This window comes from Nomascus leucogenys, chromosome 8 (genome assembly GCF_006542625.1).
Source record: "Nomascus leucogenys isolate Asia chromosome 8, Asia_NLE_v1, whole genome shotgun sequence".
Taxonomy (NCBI): Eukaryota; Metazoa; Chordata; class Mammalia; order Primates; family Hylobatidae; genus Nomascus; species Nomascus leucogenys.
The window spans coordinates 32147507-32164291 of record NC_044388.1 but is presented as its reverse complement, the minus strand read 5'-3'; the positions used below and the strand labels follow the sequence as shown (position 1 = coordinate 32164291).

The window sequence follows — 16785 nt, the reverse complement described above, 5'->3', positions numbered from 1 at the left end:
CACATTGCAGCTCTGCACCTCTACTCCATCCCCCGATGTGGCCATTTCCCTGGGAGGCCAGGGTCACATGGTCCTGAGACATATGGGTCCCAGGCAGGGAAAACTAGAGACTGAGTGACCTACCATGCAGGGTAGCCCCAGGGTAGCCTCCCTCCCCTCCCTAGCCTCACCATCAGTTTCCTTTCTCCTAGCAGTATTTGGGGCACATGGAGCTACTGTCGTCACTACAGAGAGCTAAGTCCAAGGGACTTGGACTTTCTCCAGGGTCCACTGCATGATGAAACATGGCTGGAGCTGCAATAGGAAGACTCAGGCTGGCACAGGTGGAAGTTTGTGTCTCTGAAGGATGCATAATGCTAGAAAGGTTGCATACAGTCAGAGGCGGTGGCTCACGCCTATAATCCCAGCACTTTGGGAGGCTGAGGCAGGCAGATCATGAGGTCAAGAAATGGAGACCCTCCTGGCCAAAATGGTGAAACTCCGTCTCTACTAAAAATACAAAAATTAGCTGGATGTGGTGGTACGTTGCTATAGTCCCAGCTACTCGGGAGGCTGAGACAGGAGAATCACTTGAACCCAGGAGGTGGAGGTTGCAGTGAGCTGAGATCATGCCACTGTGCTCCAGCCTGGGCAACAGAGTAAGACTCCATCTCAAAAAAAAAAGGTTGCACACAAGGGCTCCTTCCTTGAAGATCTTCTCTAAGTTGGACACTGCCTAGTCTAGAATGAATTAGGTCCATCCTGGCTAGAGTTATGAGAAGGGCTATGCCTTCTGAACGATCTGCTTGGTCCCCAAACTGCACTCACATCAAGGTTCACTCAATGTGGAATGCTGTTTCCCTGAGAATGTGCATGGGCTCTATAGCCATACTCAGGGAATGACACATGTCTTTTTATGCAGGACTTATCATAACCTTGATCTTGCAAATATTCAAGACACATGTCCAAGTGCAGGCTCATTTGAACGTTTCATCAGTGGAACACCTCTATCCCTCTCACGCCATAGGGTCTCTCTCAACACCACTTGGGCAAACAATCCAAGGGCCTGGGGACAAAATGTTTATCACAGGGGGATGGGGAGATTTAGCCACTGCAAGAAGGACCATTTTTAACCTAGCCGTTCCCGCAAGGGAAACACACTTTCCATTTCCTCTTTCTCTTAACGAATTCTTGACTTCCTCTAGGTTCTCTTTTAGGAGGACCCTAATTTGCTGTTACAAATGCTCCCATTAAAGTCAAAATCCAGTTCACAAGGCACCTTCACTTCCTCTATCTCTCAGCGCTACTTTTCTAATAAGGAACTCATCCTAAAACTGGGAATCATGACAGCCAAATTTCATGGCGCATTTGTCTGCGCTGAATATTTTATGTGGATTCTCTACTTTAATTCATTCACATTTCCCTTCAGTTAATTCTACTTTGAGTCACTCTCTGCCCACCCACCATCCCTCAAGAAGAGTGTTATATCTCCACCCCTTGAAGCAGGTCATATGGGAAGGGAGTAGCAAAGCTAAAAACATAATGCAGACTCTCCCCAACCCAAGGGCTAACCCCACAAGTTCTCACTGGAAGCATGAACCCTACTATGTATTTCACCTGAGACCTCCAAGTGCTCACTTGTGGAAGTAAATGAACCCAAGCACTCTGTGGCTGTTGCTTTGCTCACCCCTGTGAAGGTGTTGCAAAATTCAATATGTACCGTGTTTCCTTTAGTACTCACTAGGCAATTTACATACATTATCAGGGATCCTCCCAACCACCTGCACAGATACTCCTGCCCTCATTTCAGAAAAGAGGATTCTGAGGGTCAGAGAAGCTCACCAGTCTACATGGATTTGAACCCAGATCTGTCTGGATTTAATGTTGTTTCTTCTGAGGTACCATACTCCTTCACCTGTATAGATGAATAAACTGACCAAGGAATTGATTTTTTGTTTTTTAAATAATAGGGTCAATCAGTGAATGAGCTCAAAAATAAAATCCAGGAGGAATGGTTATAAGATAGATCTGAGACTGTTCTCAGAGTGCCTGGGCAGTTTCCAGCCTTTACTTCCCAACATTGCGCCAACCTCAGCTTCTCCTAGAGTAGGGTTGCCAGATAAATACAAGACACTCAGTTAAATGTGAATTTCTGAGAAACAGTGAATCACGTTTGAGTATAAGTATGTTCCATGTAGCTCATGAGACATATTTGTATTGAAAAAAAAAAATTGAGTGCTTATCTGAAATTCAAATCTGAGTGTCCCGTGCTTTTATTGGCTAAATCTGGCAACCCCTTACTGCTGGGAAGTCTCCTGCCTGGCTCCAGGTCCCAAGTGTTGCTCCAACAGAAGTTGCCATGGCAGCCTGGCAGGCCTTCCAAAGCCTTCTAGAGCGGTCTCCACTCACCCCTGCAGCTTCCCCTTGCCCCTGCACGCTCTAGGCTCCCAACAAGCCCAGCTACTTTCATTTTCCTGGATGCCTCCCGTTGCTTCCAGCCTCCTGTTGCTTTTAGCCTCCAGTCTCTGCACTTGCTGTTCTTTCCCCTCTTCTCTTGCGCTAATTTCTAGTCATCCTTTAGCTCTCAACTTGGAGTCACTTCTGCCAGGATGCCCTCCTGGCCATTGTTCACTGGCTCCCCCCACAGCCCTCTAGTGCAGGGTTGGATAGTACCCTGCACCTTCCCCTGGCAGCCCTTCCTCAACCACCCTGTATCCCACACTGCCCTGGTAAGCAGAGGCCATGCCACACTCACCTTGTCCCCACACCTTGCACCTGCACCTGGCTGCAGGTGGGAAGCCAGTGAGTGCCTCCTGAATGAGTGACTGCAGACTGTCCCGCCAATGCTGGGGCTCTCCAATGTGACTACTTCCTTCCTCCCTTCTGTCTTTAGTCACTTTTTCATCAGTGTCCTCCTCCCCCTCCCCCAGAGTGGTTGTGAAAGACAGGGCCTTCAGCAACAGTACTCAGGGTGAACAGAGAGCATCCCACGTGGAGGGGCCTCCCAGCACCCACCACTGGGTCATGCCATGTGCACTGCCCCAGTGGGCTCAGACCCAGCCACAGCGCAGCTTCCGAGTTCCTCCTGTCTAAATCCACCTCTAGGCACAACTTTCTGCTCTTGTCCTTCCACTGGCCCCTTAAATGAGCGGACTTGGATTTTGCTCCCAGTCTGGGGTATAGGGAGATGCCGGTGTCATGTGGCCGAGGCTTAGGGCAGGTGGCAGGGCTTAAAGAACATCACCCATATGCCGCTCCACGCTCACCCACCCAAAGTGGTGCCCACGCGCAGCCTGACAGCAGGCAGAGGCAGCTCCGTACTTAACCCTTGAGTGGCACTCAGGAGGCGGCTTCTCAAGGAACCAGAGTGGCCGGTGTTAACTACACACACACACACACACACACACACACACACACACACACACACACACGAGCTCCCCTGTGCCCCAGAACACCCCTGCTTTCCTCCAGCCATGGCTTGATTCAGAAGATGATCTCTCAGGTGCAAGGAGTGGCTGCAGGAGAGTTAGGGTGGGCTGGGGGTGAAACTATGACCCCAGGGGCTGCGGAAGGGCCCGGGAGGGAGCGGGGAGCGGGAGCAGGAACAGTCAGAGGTCTGAGGCAGGAGCTGAAACCCCGTGGCTCCCTAACCTGACCTTTAGAGGCAGCAGCCTGGCTGTGCCCTCACACCTTCACCCCTAGCCTCCCCCAGCCTCCCCTGTCTGAATATGTTGAGAGGACAAAGAGGGAGAAACACCCTATAGTGTCAAATTTACTCCAAAAATAGAATCCCTCTTCCCCGCGGAAGGCTGGCAAGCTCCGGGCGTGTGCACAGCACCCACGGCTCCAATTTCCTGGGTCTGGCCGTTTCTCCGGGAACTCCCAGCTCAGGTGCCCAGGATACCGGAATTGTTGTCCCCAACCCCTGCCACCCGGTCAAGCCTCCAACTTCTGCCGGGCGCAGCGCTCAGCCCTGGCTCGCGGGAGGGACTCACCCAGGGAGGCGCGGACTCCAGCGACTGCTCCTCGGGCCCCGCCAGGTGAGCCGGGACAGCGGCAAGTAAGGTAAGTCGGCTGGGCAGGTAGGTGTGCAGCGGCTCCGGAGGCTGTGGCTGAGTAAAAGGGCTGACAGGTTAGATTCTCCCTCCTCCTCTGAGTTGTTAACCACACCCCTGCTGCTCTCCTCCCCACTTCCTTAAAGGGTGGGGTGTGTTGTCTGTGTGTGCCGGCTCCAGCCTCTTACCATAAACTCTGAAATAGATGCTGCCACCAATTCCCTGAGCGCCGGACAGACCTGGGGGGCTATCTCTGCCATTCCCCCGGCCGCAAATGGGATCCTTGAATGTTATGTGCCCCTTGTGAGGAGTTAACTCCCTAATTTCTAACATCCCTCCATCCTCTGCCCACTCCACCTGCAGCCTTTTGGAGGCCAAAAGGTGTGTTGGGGGGGGGGCGGGAGGGCGGGGGGGCAGGGGGGCAGGGCGGGCGGGGGAAAACCCCCCGCAGTGGCAGATGTTATCTACATGGTACTCTGAGCACCTGTGTCCTAATCGCTCCATGTCCTAAAGTGGCCCCAGTCCCTTTGCAGGCATGAAAAATCATAAATACCACCAGGGATTTTGGCATGACCGGTCCAGGTCCCTGAACACCGAAGACCAGGTCCCTGAGCTGTGACCAAGTAGGGTCTGAGGACAGCACAAGAATAGTTAGAGATGCTGGACAGCCCCTTCCAGGGGCCTCGTCTCCACATGAGTCCGCCTGGCTGCCCAGAGGCTGGTCCCCTCTTTCCTCAGGCCAGTGATATGTGAGCGGGCACTCAAGGGCACTTAGCAACACTTCTTCCCTATCCCTAGGAAAACTCCAGACTTGCTCCTGAGTAGGAGGAGGAAGTGACCTGGACTTAGCATAAGGTCAAAAAGGTGCAGTGTACTCAGCATCACCCTCATCCTACAATGTCCTCTCCAGAGCCCCTGTCCCAAGCTTCTTTATTCTGTGTCCCGTGCAGGATTGGAATCTGATTCCCAGGGCTGCCCTGTTGCACAATTCTAGAGGGTGCTATTCACAATGTAGTTTCTGAGAATGGCGCCCCCTGGAGTTGTGCTGAGGAAGCACTCAGTTTCCAAGATTGCACTGACTCCTTCTCACTTCTGAAAAGAAACTGGAGACTTAGGTAAGTTAACAAAGCTGGGAAGTCAATGTTTCTCAAAGTATAATTGGTGGACTACCCATAGCTATTGGCTGGATGCCACTCTGGATCCACTGAAGATCTGACTCTCTGCAGCTAGGGCCTACCTGCCCAGCATAGCGCTCACAACCCATTGATGGGCACTGCCAGCCTTGACAGCTGGAGCCCCCCACCCCTTCCCATTCGTGCTATTCACAGATTTGTCACGTTCCCAGCACTCAGCGTCTTGGAGGTAATCTTGGTGACTACACAGCGGTCAGCAGGTCAGAAGGTGGTCAGGTGGGAGAATTTGGCCAGGGGTGGGAGAGGCAAGTCAGAGGTAAACTGAAGTTAGCAGGGAAGGTGTGGGGATGAGGAGGCAGGTAATTGACTACATGGCAAGGACATGGTCAGAGGGCATCTGGCAGTGGGTGTCTCCTCCGTATTCTTGTGCTTGGAAATGAAGTGATGAAGGCCGAGTGGCACGAAAGTTAGATACCTGGGTGAGTTGTTGAGAGTCTGTACTAGGAGGTGGCAGTGGGAACTAAAAGCAAAGACAATCAAGACCTGTTTGAGAAAAGGTGAGTTTGTGTATGCTGCCCCTGTGTGGCCACATAAATGAACTACCATCTTATCTTGCTGGGACCAATTCTGGGAAAGGTGAGTTTTCAGAGGTTTTTGAATTCTTCAGCACTTAAAAAAAAAATCTCCCAAATCTACCTCATAGAATCATAAACCCATAGGTTTTTAAATGAAAAAGACATTGAGAAACTCTCTGGGGTGGCCAACTCCGCCATCAGGTCTCCCTAGGTTCTGTCCAGTGTCATGTACAAGCAACTCAGGTGACAAGGTCATGCATTTCTGCCTGTTATCGCCTTTTAAAAAGAACCATCAGAAATGCATCAGGAGCCCTCAAATTCCATGGAAATCCCTAAAAGGTACTATCCATGGTGATGCTGTCCATATGGCATAGGTTGCAATAATGATCTACCCCAGTTAGAAAAGAAAAATATTTCCCTTCTGCTTCTGTATCTCAAGCTGACCAAGTACCATGTGGGAGGCCCTAATTGTGGGGGTGTCCGGGGGATGTGTAACTGGATCAAAAGAAGGAGAAAACTATAATGAAAAAGGCCTTTGAACAAATGTCCTTTCAGCTGCTGGACTCTTCCATTTGGATGTTCCACTCTTACCACAAACTCAGGTCTATAACCCTGGCTCATCTTGCTCTTCAAACAAGAACGGTTCCAGCCCTCCCCGTCAATGTCAACAAAAGATGAGTCACCTTTGACTCTCCCTCTCCCTCCTTACCCTGCAGCCATGCAATCTCCAATCTCTAAGTCCTGGGAGTCCCCACAAACATTTTTCCTATTCCTTGTTTTCTTTCCTGTCCTATTGACCCATCCTGGTTCAGGTTCTCTTATCTTTTCACTAACTGGAGATCACAAAGGTGGTTGAGCTGGTGATTAACTTTTGGGATGGCATTTGAAACCACAAGAATGGATAAGCTTGTCTAAGGCAAGAGTCAGAGACAGCAGAGGACTTCAAGTGAAGCTCTTACCAGGAGCAAATGAATGAAGAGCCAAAGGTCAAGTGAGGTGGGCTAATAAGTAAACTGAAAGTGAAGACACAGAGGTGGCATGTGCTGATGAGTCCTGGGAAGCTTGACTGCCAAGGGCAATTGAGACCAGGGGGTATTGGAGGGGGTTGTGGGTTGAAAGATGACTGATTTGTCATTTAGGATGATAGCCAGTAGAGCAGGTTTCAATGCTCATAGGAAGGATCCAGTCAAGAGGGAAGAGGTTGTGACTTTGGGCATGCGAATCCATCTTTCCGAGCTTGTATTTCCTAATCTAGAAAAGTAGAAAAATAAGTATTATCTGTTCTACCTGTTTCCCAGGGTATTGTGAAGCCCTAATTGATAGGTATACAAATGCTATGAAAAATTCTATGGCTATAATTTTTAGAAATGATAGCAATTAAAGTAAGCTTCATGGGGAGATAGTACATACATATCTGCCATATAATTTATCAAGTGTTCACTCTGTGCCAAGGACTTTCATCTGTCGTCTAGCTTGTCTTCACAACCATCTATGAAGTAGCTAGTCCTATTCCTGGTTTGCGGAAAGGAAAAGGAAGCTTGGAGAAGGTAAATAAATTATTCACAGCCTCCCAGGTGGTAAAGAGCAGGACTGAATCAAAACCCATCATTGGCAGGGCTGCGATATTACATAACTGGCATCTCTCCATTGTAAAGGATGTAATTTAAATTACATCATGTAAATTTACTATTATGTAGAATACATTTTATTTTAAAAGAATAGTATGGTTATAAGTATTCTAACCAAAAAAATGGACATATACAAAAACTAGCTGGGCATAGTGGCGTATGCCTTAGTCCCAGCTCCTCGTGGGGCTGAGGCAGGAGAATCGCTTGAACCCGGGAGGCGGAGGTTACAGTGAGCTGTAATTGTGCCACTGCACTCCAGCCTGGGCGACAGGAGTGATATTCCATTAAAAAAAAAAAAGGGACAAAGAAAAACTTATGGGTACAAGTAGTAAAAAAAAGTACTTCATCACCAAGGGATGTCTGCCTCTAATTTAACCAGACATCACTATGTTTACCAAGTGGGCCACAGTTGAAGCCAAAATAAGTTGAGTATGGCTTGAATGGAACTCAAAATCATGCCCTCAACTTAAAAAGAACTTTCTCTTTTCTTTCCTTAATAATGGAATCTCTGACTTTCAGATGGTCACAGGCTGCCCAAAATGAAGACTACATTTCCCAGTCTCCCTTGCAGGTGTGACCAGGTGCGACCATGTGATTAAGTTCTCCACAGCGGTTGAAGAGTAGAAGCTATGCACACAACTCCAGAATCATGCCCTTCAAGGGAATGAGCACATCCTCCAACATTTTCCACTCTATCTTTTCCACCTCCAGCTGACAATGAAACCTGGAGCAGCCATCCAGTCTACGATGTTAAGAATCTGGGTACCTAATGTCATCCAGCCACCATGCTTACCCTGGACATAGTCAGAACCTAGTTTTACTTTTACATGAGAAAGAAATTTAGGTTGCTTGGGTTACTTCATTTTGGCCTTTCTGTTACCATAGCCTGAACTGCGTTGGTGATGTTATGACATAATAAGAAATATATATTTGGTCTCTGACCCTGCACACAACTTCTAAAACCCTTGGAATTTCTGGGGTGTGAAGAATGTTTTTTTGAGGCCAGGCATGGTGGCTCATGCCTATAATCCAAACACTTTGGGAGGCTGAGGCGGGAGGATTGCTTGAGGCCAGGAGTTCGAGACCAGCCTGGCCAACATGGCAAGACTTCATCTGTACAAAAAAATACAAAAATTAGCTGGGCATGGTGGTATGCACCTGTAGCTTTAGCTACTTGGGAGGCTGACGCAAGAGGATTGCTTGAGTCCAGGAAATTGAGGATGCAATGAGCTATGATTGCACCACTGGATGAATTTAGCCTGGGCAGCAGAGCAACACCCTGTCTCAAAAAAAAAAAAAAAAAAAAAAAAAAAGTGCCTTTTGTATGCCAATGAGATGCCTGGTGGCTTAGATATCTTAGCTCCCTTAGATAACTTCAGGATGAGGGCTGGTCATCAGAAAGACTGAGCCATGATGAGAAGGCTGAACTTTCAGCGCTACCCCTAAAACTTGGGGAAGGAAAGGGGCTGAAGGTTGAATTGATCACCCATGGCCAACACTGTAATCAGTCATGCCTACATAAAGAAGCCTCCCTAAAAACTCAAAAGAACATGGTCATGGTTCTGAGCTGAACTTGCAGAGGTTCTCAAAGGTTGGCACTTTAAGGGAAGGCATGAAGCTCCACGCCCCTTCCCACAGACCTCACCCTGTGCATCTCTTCCCTTTGGCTGCTCATCTGTATCCTTCACAATATCCTTTTTAATAAAGGACAAAAGAAAGAAAAGTGTTTCTCTGAGCTTTCTGAGCCACCCTAGCAGATTAATCAAACCTAAGGAGGGGTCATGGGAATCCTGATGTACAGTCAGTCAGTCGGAAGCACAGGCCACAACCTGGGACTTGCTACTGGCATCTGAAGCTGGAGTGGGGTTGCAGGGTGGGGAGTTGGGGCAGTTTTGTGGGACTGAGCCCTTAGCCTGTGGGATCTGATGCTATCTCCAGGTAGATAGTGTCTGAATTGAGCTGAACTATGGGACACTCAGTGTTGTGGGACTTTTCCTTAGTTTAGCTAAAGACGGGGTCCTTGTCTCATGGCCATGAAAGATTAGGCTCACAGACAATTTGAAGGGTGAGTAAGGCAGGGTTTTATTGGGTGAAGAGGGAAAAAAATGGCAACAGGGGCCCTTCACAAAGCCAGAGTCCCTATGTGCTTTCTACCTCATAGTTTGAATCGCAGGTACCACCTAGGAAAAGGAGGGGCCAGGCTCCTCCCCACTGCAAACAGCAGGAACTTCTGTGGCTCCACCCCAGTGTACACTCCTCCCAGTTTACAGGCTGACTGGAGTTTCTCTGGGGACCCTTCCCACCCGGCTGTCTCACCAGCTGGCGTTCACTGGCGAATCAGTTGTTGGTGGGGAGAAACTCCTGCACATCCAGCATCAGACATGGCTGTTCAGTGGTGCATGAGAGTACAGAGAAATAAGCAGTGTTTTTCTTTTCTTCAGAGCATCCTAGCTAATACACCACCATTTATCCTATTTTCTTTTAGATACAAGTTAAGGCAGAACCTCAATTTTCTCATGTATAAAATGGGATTAATTTACCTTATGGGATTGTTAGAAAAACTAGAAATACATGTGCATTTCCTTGCTATTGCTATAGCTCATAACTGACCATTAATGGATATTATGTCCTGTTGTAACTTTTTTTTTTTTTTTTTTGAGACAGAGTCTTGCTCTGTTGCCCAGGCTAGATAGAGTGCAGTGGCACAATCTTGGCTCACTGCAAGCTCTGCCTCCCAGGTTCATGCCATTCTCCTGTCTGAGCCTCCTGAGTAGTTGGGATTACAGGCGCCCGCCACCAGGCCTGGCTAATTTTTTTGTATTTTTAGTAGGGGTGGGGTTTCACCATGTTAGCCTGGATAGTCTTGATCTCCTGACTTTGTGATCTACCCACCTCGGCCTCCCAAAGTGCTGGGATTACAGGCATGAGCCACCATGCCCGGCCCTGTTGTAACTTTTTAAGATGGGTTCCTGAAAAAAAAAAAAAAAAAAAAAAAAAAGGTTGCTTTAAAATATTCCCCCTCCCCCATCAAAAAAAAAATCTGTAGAGGGGAGAGATAAAACGAAAATAGCAAAGTTGATAACAATGCAAGCTGAATGATGTGTATGTGGGGGTTAATTATACTGTTCTCTCTAAAATATTGAGTGCATTTGAAAATGCACATAATGAAAAAGTTAAAATAAATGAACAAAATAAGATCTTTCCAGAGGATAAAAAAGGGCTCCTGGAAATAATCCAACGTGAATCTCTTTGGGAAAAATAAAGACATAGTTAAACCATTGAAAAATTGATTTGGGTCAATTTTTGGAAGGATGGAAAACACAGAAGAGCATTTTTAATTGTTCCATTAAAGAACAACATGCAAGGCTCACGCCTGTAATCCCAGCACTTTGGGAGGCTGAGGCGGGCAGATCACTTGAGGTCAGGAGTTTGACACCAGCCTGGCCGACATGGTGAAACCCTATGTCTACTAAAAATACAAAAATTAGCTGGGCATGATGGTGCATACCTGTAATTCTAGCTACTCCGGAGGCTGAGGCAGAAGAATTGCTTGAACCCTGGAGGCAGAGGTTGCAGTGAGCCGAGGTCATGCCACTATACTCCAGCCTGGGCAATAGAGCAATACTCTGTCTCAAAAACAAACAAACAAAAACCATGCAGAGAAAGCTTCATTGCCACAGAGGACACATGGTTGCCACAGAGGACACATGGTTGCCACAGAGGACACATGGTTTCCGCAGCTATTGGGCACGCTTCAGGATTTCCATAACTCCCCAGGTCGCTGCAGGGTGCTCCTGGAACCCATCTTAAAAAGTTACAACAGGGCCGGGCATGGTGGCTCATGCCTGTAATCCCAGCACTTTGGGAGGCCGAGGTGGGTGGATCACAAGGTCAGGAGATCGAGACTGTCCAGGCTAACATGGTGAAACCCCGCCCCTACTAAAAATACAAATACAAAGAGTGGCTGCCTGGAAAAGGAGACTGCCCTGATGCCCTGCCGACTCTGAATCGGCTCTATGACTTTGGTCTTCTTGGCTCTGAACCCCTAACACCCATCTGTGAGTGGGCTCATCTGGTCCCCGACATCCCATGGATAAGCTCTGAAGCATTGAGCACGGATAAGCTCTGAAGCATTGAGTGACTGCCCAAACCTTGCTTGCCAGTGTCGAATTCCATAATTTTAACAAGCGTGGTGATTTGGTCCCAGCCCACCGTGCGCAGGAAACATCAACTAGGAAGTGAAAGCAGATTGCTGCAGGCAAATACATTGTTAGGAGCAAGAAGAACTTCTAGATAGGAAAAAAATGCCTAGCATGTGCAAGAGCCCTCAAAACACAAGCATCTGTGGCCATTTACAGGACAGAGACAAACAACCCTGCATACTTCATTAACTCCTATTACTTTATTAGCCAGCACAGTAGAGTATTATTGTCTATTTTGGTGCATCATGAGGTATGATTTATATTACGTTCTGCATGCTTTAGAGAAAAAAACCACAAAATATATTTCTGAAATATTCCCATCCAAAATGTTTCCAATAAAATAATTGAGTGCTTCAATATAAATTTCAGGAACATGGAAAATCAGCTTTGTGTTGTGTCCAGTTGCCAAGTTGGCTGTCTATTCCTGTACCACTCCAGTGTCTTTCTAATGAATTGCAGCAATGTGTAACTTCATGTGGATGATCTAAACAAGAGGTCGAAAGCCGAAATGCCTACAGGGGCCGAGCAGGGAATGTGAGGGAAGCTGGCTGGATAGGAACTGTGGCAAATGGGAGAACAAATGTCCCTCCTACAGGGAGCAGCTGCTATTCAGCTCAAAAGTCTATTGCCATGCAGAAAAGTAAGCTTAATGAAGCCAGATCCTCCTTCTTTCAAAACGCAAAGGCAGCCAGTGAACTATCTGCAAAGGAAGTTAAGAAAACACAATTCCATTTACAATGACATCAAAAATAAGATACTTGGAAATAAACTTATCCAAGGAGGCAAAAGTCTTGCATGATAAGAACTAAAAAACATTGGTGAAAGAAATAATAGAAGGCATAAGGAAATGGAAAAGACATCCTGTGTTCATGGATTGGAAGACATAATATTGCCTAGGTCACTGCCTATCTAATAGAAAATTTTCTCTTTTATAATAAATAGCAGAGCCCCTAATGTATCTCAGGTAATCACCTTCATCACATGATTCAGGTAAATTCTGATTAGCTCAAGTCAATCATGATGGTCTTATTTCCCTTGCCAGCGATGAATTTAGAAGTGAACATGTGACCCAGTTCTGGCCAATAAGATGCAAGGGAGTATTCTGGAAGGTTTTAAGACAGGTTTCTTAGCTCTAAAAATGAGACATACAGGGAGAAATGGCCTTATTTCATTTCTGGACATTGGTTCATATCAGGATAAGATGCTGGAGTTGCTGCAGTCATTTTCCAACCAAAAGGAAGCCATAGGCTGACCAGAGACAGGATGACTCTAAAGTCACTGACATAACCAACAGTGGATGCCTTTTGCTTCCAGATTTCCTGGTATGTGAGATAATCCACCCCCTTATGGCTTAAATCATTTTGTGTTGCATTTTATCTATATGTCACTTAAAAGATCATAAATGATACAGACAGAAAAAAGTATAGGTCAAATAAAAGATGTTTGCAGCCAAATATGACCCAGAGGCAGGCAGTTTACCACCCTCAGTGTTTCCCTAGTTACTTGGATTAAACACTATTTCTCACAGAAGTTCTCCCGGCATTATTCAGATCAACTGAGAGCTCCCACCCTCCTTGTTTCTGTAGTTTAGGCCTCAGGAAAGGTACATCGGACTACAGTGATTTCCTCAAAGATTTACTTGGTAACTCTGATGAACAAGGTCTATTATGTCTGCAGTGCCAGGATGCCTGTTTCTGAAGATACTGCTGCCGGCCCTGTGGCTGACTTTAGCAACTGTTGTCCTTATCCCAATATTTTGTTATCTGAAATCTGCTTTGTCTGATATTAACACAGTCATACCAGCTTTCTTTTTATTAGCATTAGCGTGGTATATCTTTTTCCATCCTGTTAGTTCAGTCTGTATGCTTACATTTAAAGTAAGTTCCTTGTAGTCTGCATATAGTCGAGTCTTGTCTTTTTGTGTAATCTAACAATCTCTGCCTTTATTTGCAGTAGCCACTTTCTAGTTCACTGTTTCAAAAAGAAAAAAACAAGGCAATTTCCTCCTTTACCCTCTGCACCTGGGAATTTATTTTCTTAACAATTTAAAAAGTTATTCCTTACACAAATTTACATGGTGATAGCAAGGGGTTTGGAAATCTGGCAGTGCTTGGCAGGGCATTTGGGAGGTGGGATGCAGGAAATTAGAGATTATGAGAACTTTTGAGTAAGCTCTTGCAGAAGATTAGCTAGTATACATAGGACTTGAACATCAATAAGGACCTCTGAATAAGGTCCTTTCTACTGAAAGGAGAAATATAAATTGGTGACAGATTGGTTCTAGTCACCAAGATTTCTCTTTCCTGGTCTCTGGTGAAGTCATAGTCACCCTTACCCACCCCCTCACCATATGCAAAGAATAAAACAATTTCAGAGTGTCTAAGTTGGTCAGAATTTGGAGCAATTAGTTCCATATTTTCTTCTATAGTGGAGGAAAAGCAAGTTAGAAAAGTGAAATAATACGCCCCAGGTCCTGCCCCTGGGTAGTGGTGGAGCTTGGACTAGAACTAAGTCCTTTCTGGATTTCCAGAATGATTGAAGAGCCTTATTGGTTTAACGTTAACCTTTGTATTGTAGTTCTTTCTGCTCTTCCTTCTTGTTTTTGATTTGTGGCCCCATTCAGAATATGAGAAAAAAAAAACCAACAAAATAAGGAAGATCAGGTAAGAACAGAATGAAACACATAGAAAGCAACACATATCGATTCACAAAGCAACTGGGACACAGATAAGAGAACACAACGAAAGAGAATAAGATTCTCTGCGGTGGGAGGGGAGAGGGCTAGCTGGAGTGTAGCATTGTTAGCCCCATCTTGTGGCTTTTTTGGATATTGCCTCTAAGGTTAATTTTTGAACCACTAACCATAGCTGGAGACCCAACAACTTGTTGGGTGAATAGATCTAGGATAATTGCTCTCAAACTTCCTTGCACCTGAGAATCACCTAGCGTGCAAGTGAAAATGAAGATTCCTGGGCCTCACTTTCCACAAGAGAGGTGAGTAGATTAAAGTGGGCCCAGGAAACTGCTTTTAGAAAACTCCCCAGGTAATTGCAGGAGAACCATGAACCACATTTAAGAAACATTGAAGGCAATTAGAGTTAGTGGTATTCATCCCTTGTCATTGTGAGGAAAGGACTATTCTGAGGAAAAGTGTGGAAGGAAATTGTTAAGAACTTTAAAGGTCTGAGATTTTACCCTACTTGCAAGCTAATGTGTGGGCCAAGGGAAAACATCTCCTTCGCCCCTTGAAGTTTCACTGCAAATCACTGACAAAAAGGTTAAGAAGAGGAAAGGGATAGAAATGTATTTATTTATTTATTTTGAGACAGGGTCTGGCTCTGTCACCTGGGCTGGAGTGCACTGGCACAATCTCAACTCCCTGCCACCTCCCGGATTCAAGCAATTCTCCCACCTCAGCCTCCAGAGTAGCTGGGACTGTTAATGGTGGAGGGTGTCTAGGTTCTTGGCATCTTGAACAAAGAATTGGAAAAAACGCACAAACTAAGCAGGGAAGGCATGAAGGGTTTTATAGAAAATGAAAGTACACTCCACAGTGTGGGAAACGGCCTGAGCACAGGGGCTCAAAGGCCCCACTACAGAACTTTTGGGAGTTTAAATACCCTCTAGAGGACTCCATTGGTTATTTGGGGTACGCCCTATGTAAATGGAGAGGATGAAGTAAAGTTACAAAGTCATTTACTTGGCCTACGCCCTATGGGGAGGATAGTTCCTGTCACAACTGAAGTGTGAATTGGCCTTATGTTCCCTGCCTCCACACCCTATTTTCCTGCCTCAGGCTATAGGCACACACCACCACACACGCGGCTCATTGTATTTTTTGTAGAGACGGGGTTTTGCTGTGTTGCCCAGGCTGGTTTTGAACTTGTGAGTTCAAGGCCTTCTTCGACCTCCCAAAGTGCTGGGGTTACAGGTGTGAGCCACCACCGGCACCTGGCCTCATCTGCCATGCCTGGCCTGATCATAGTTTTATGTGGCATGGGAGCCTTCAGAATGAAGACCTAAAGATACAGGGGAAATGGCTCATTTTCATGCTTAGGTTCAACAAAGTATGAGTAGCTGTGTAGAAATATAATTGGACAAAAGGTTATGAGCTAATGTTAATAAACTGAGTGGGGAACCTAGGCCTGTCTGTCTAGATTTTTCTTGGCCTCTATGAACATGCATTTCTTCCTTCTGGGTATGTTACAGGTAGTTAGGCATGAGCAGGGCAGGAGAGGACTCTACCCTCCCCAATCCCCTCAAGCAAGAATGCCAGGTGATGGTTTCGCAGTTATCACACTGCCTTTTTAAAATGGATAATTTGGCAGATGGGCCAGAGAGAGAGAGACAATTCCCTGATGGTCCACAGCTGTCACACTAAAGTGTTAATTGATGTTAACTGATGTTAAAGCAGGTGCCAGGCATAGGCAATTTCCCAAACAGATAAAAACACTTGAGATTTGTAATCAGCTTCCAATAAAATTTCAGAAATTGGGTGAGTGAGCTTGGGCATGCACATTAAGAGACAAAATAGTGGAGTATGACCTTCCGGGGGCATTCCACTGGAAAAGGGAAGAAAGCCTCAGATGGGCATGTGTACAAATTCCTAAGCACACAGTGCATGCTCACCTCCCAAGCATAAGGAGGGCACTGTGCATTCGGGCAGCTCACACTGAGGGAAGAATGAAGGGAGAGGGCAGCAAGACTCCAGAAGTGGGCCAGCATATGAAGTCCCAGGATCAGGGTTAAATGGCACACTTGTCCCTCAAGTTGCCCGCTTGGGTCTCTTCCAAGTGTACTTTCTTTCCTGTCCTAAAACTTTTTAATAAACTTCCACTCTTACTCTGAAACTTGCCTCAGTTTTTTTTCTGCCTTATGCCCTGTATTGGTCCATTTTCACATTGCTATAAAGAACTGCCTTAGACTGACTGCGTAATTTATAAAGGAAATAGGTTTAATTGACTCACAGTTCCGCATGGCTGGGGAGGCCTCAGAAAACTTACAGTCACAGTGGAAGGTGAAGGGGAAGCATGACACCGCCTTTGCAAGGCTGCGGGAAGGAGAATGAACATAGGAGGAATTACCAAACACTTACAAAACCATCAGATCTCATGAGAACTCACTATCAGGAGAATAGCATGGGGGAAACCACCCCTGTGATTCATTTACCTCCACCTGATCTCTCCGTTGACACGTGGGAATTATGGGGATTA

At 46.3% G+C, this 16785-nt stretch overlaps 1 protein-coding gene across 3 annotated transcripts in view; it reads right to left on the bottom strand.

The window, feature by feature from the left end:
- The window catches only part of PTK2B (protein tyrosine kinase 2 beta), a 135063-nt gene extending 130838 nt beyond the window's left edge, over window positions 1-4225 (bottom strand). The window contains exon 1 of one of the 3 annotated variants that reach the window (XM_030817008.1): window positions 3975-4225. The gene's annotated coding sequence lies outside the window, so the exon portion shown is untranslated. Of the gene's footprint in view, window positions 1-2734; window positions 2939-3974 lie in introns of those variants that run through there. The other 2 variants (XM_030817006.1, XM_030817007.1) reach the window with 2 other exon arrangements.
- Between the last annotated feature and the right edge of the window lie 12560 nt (window positions 4226-16785).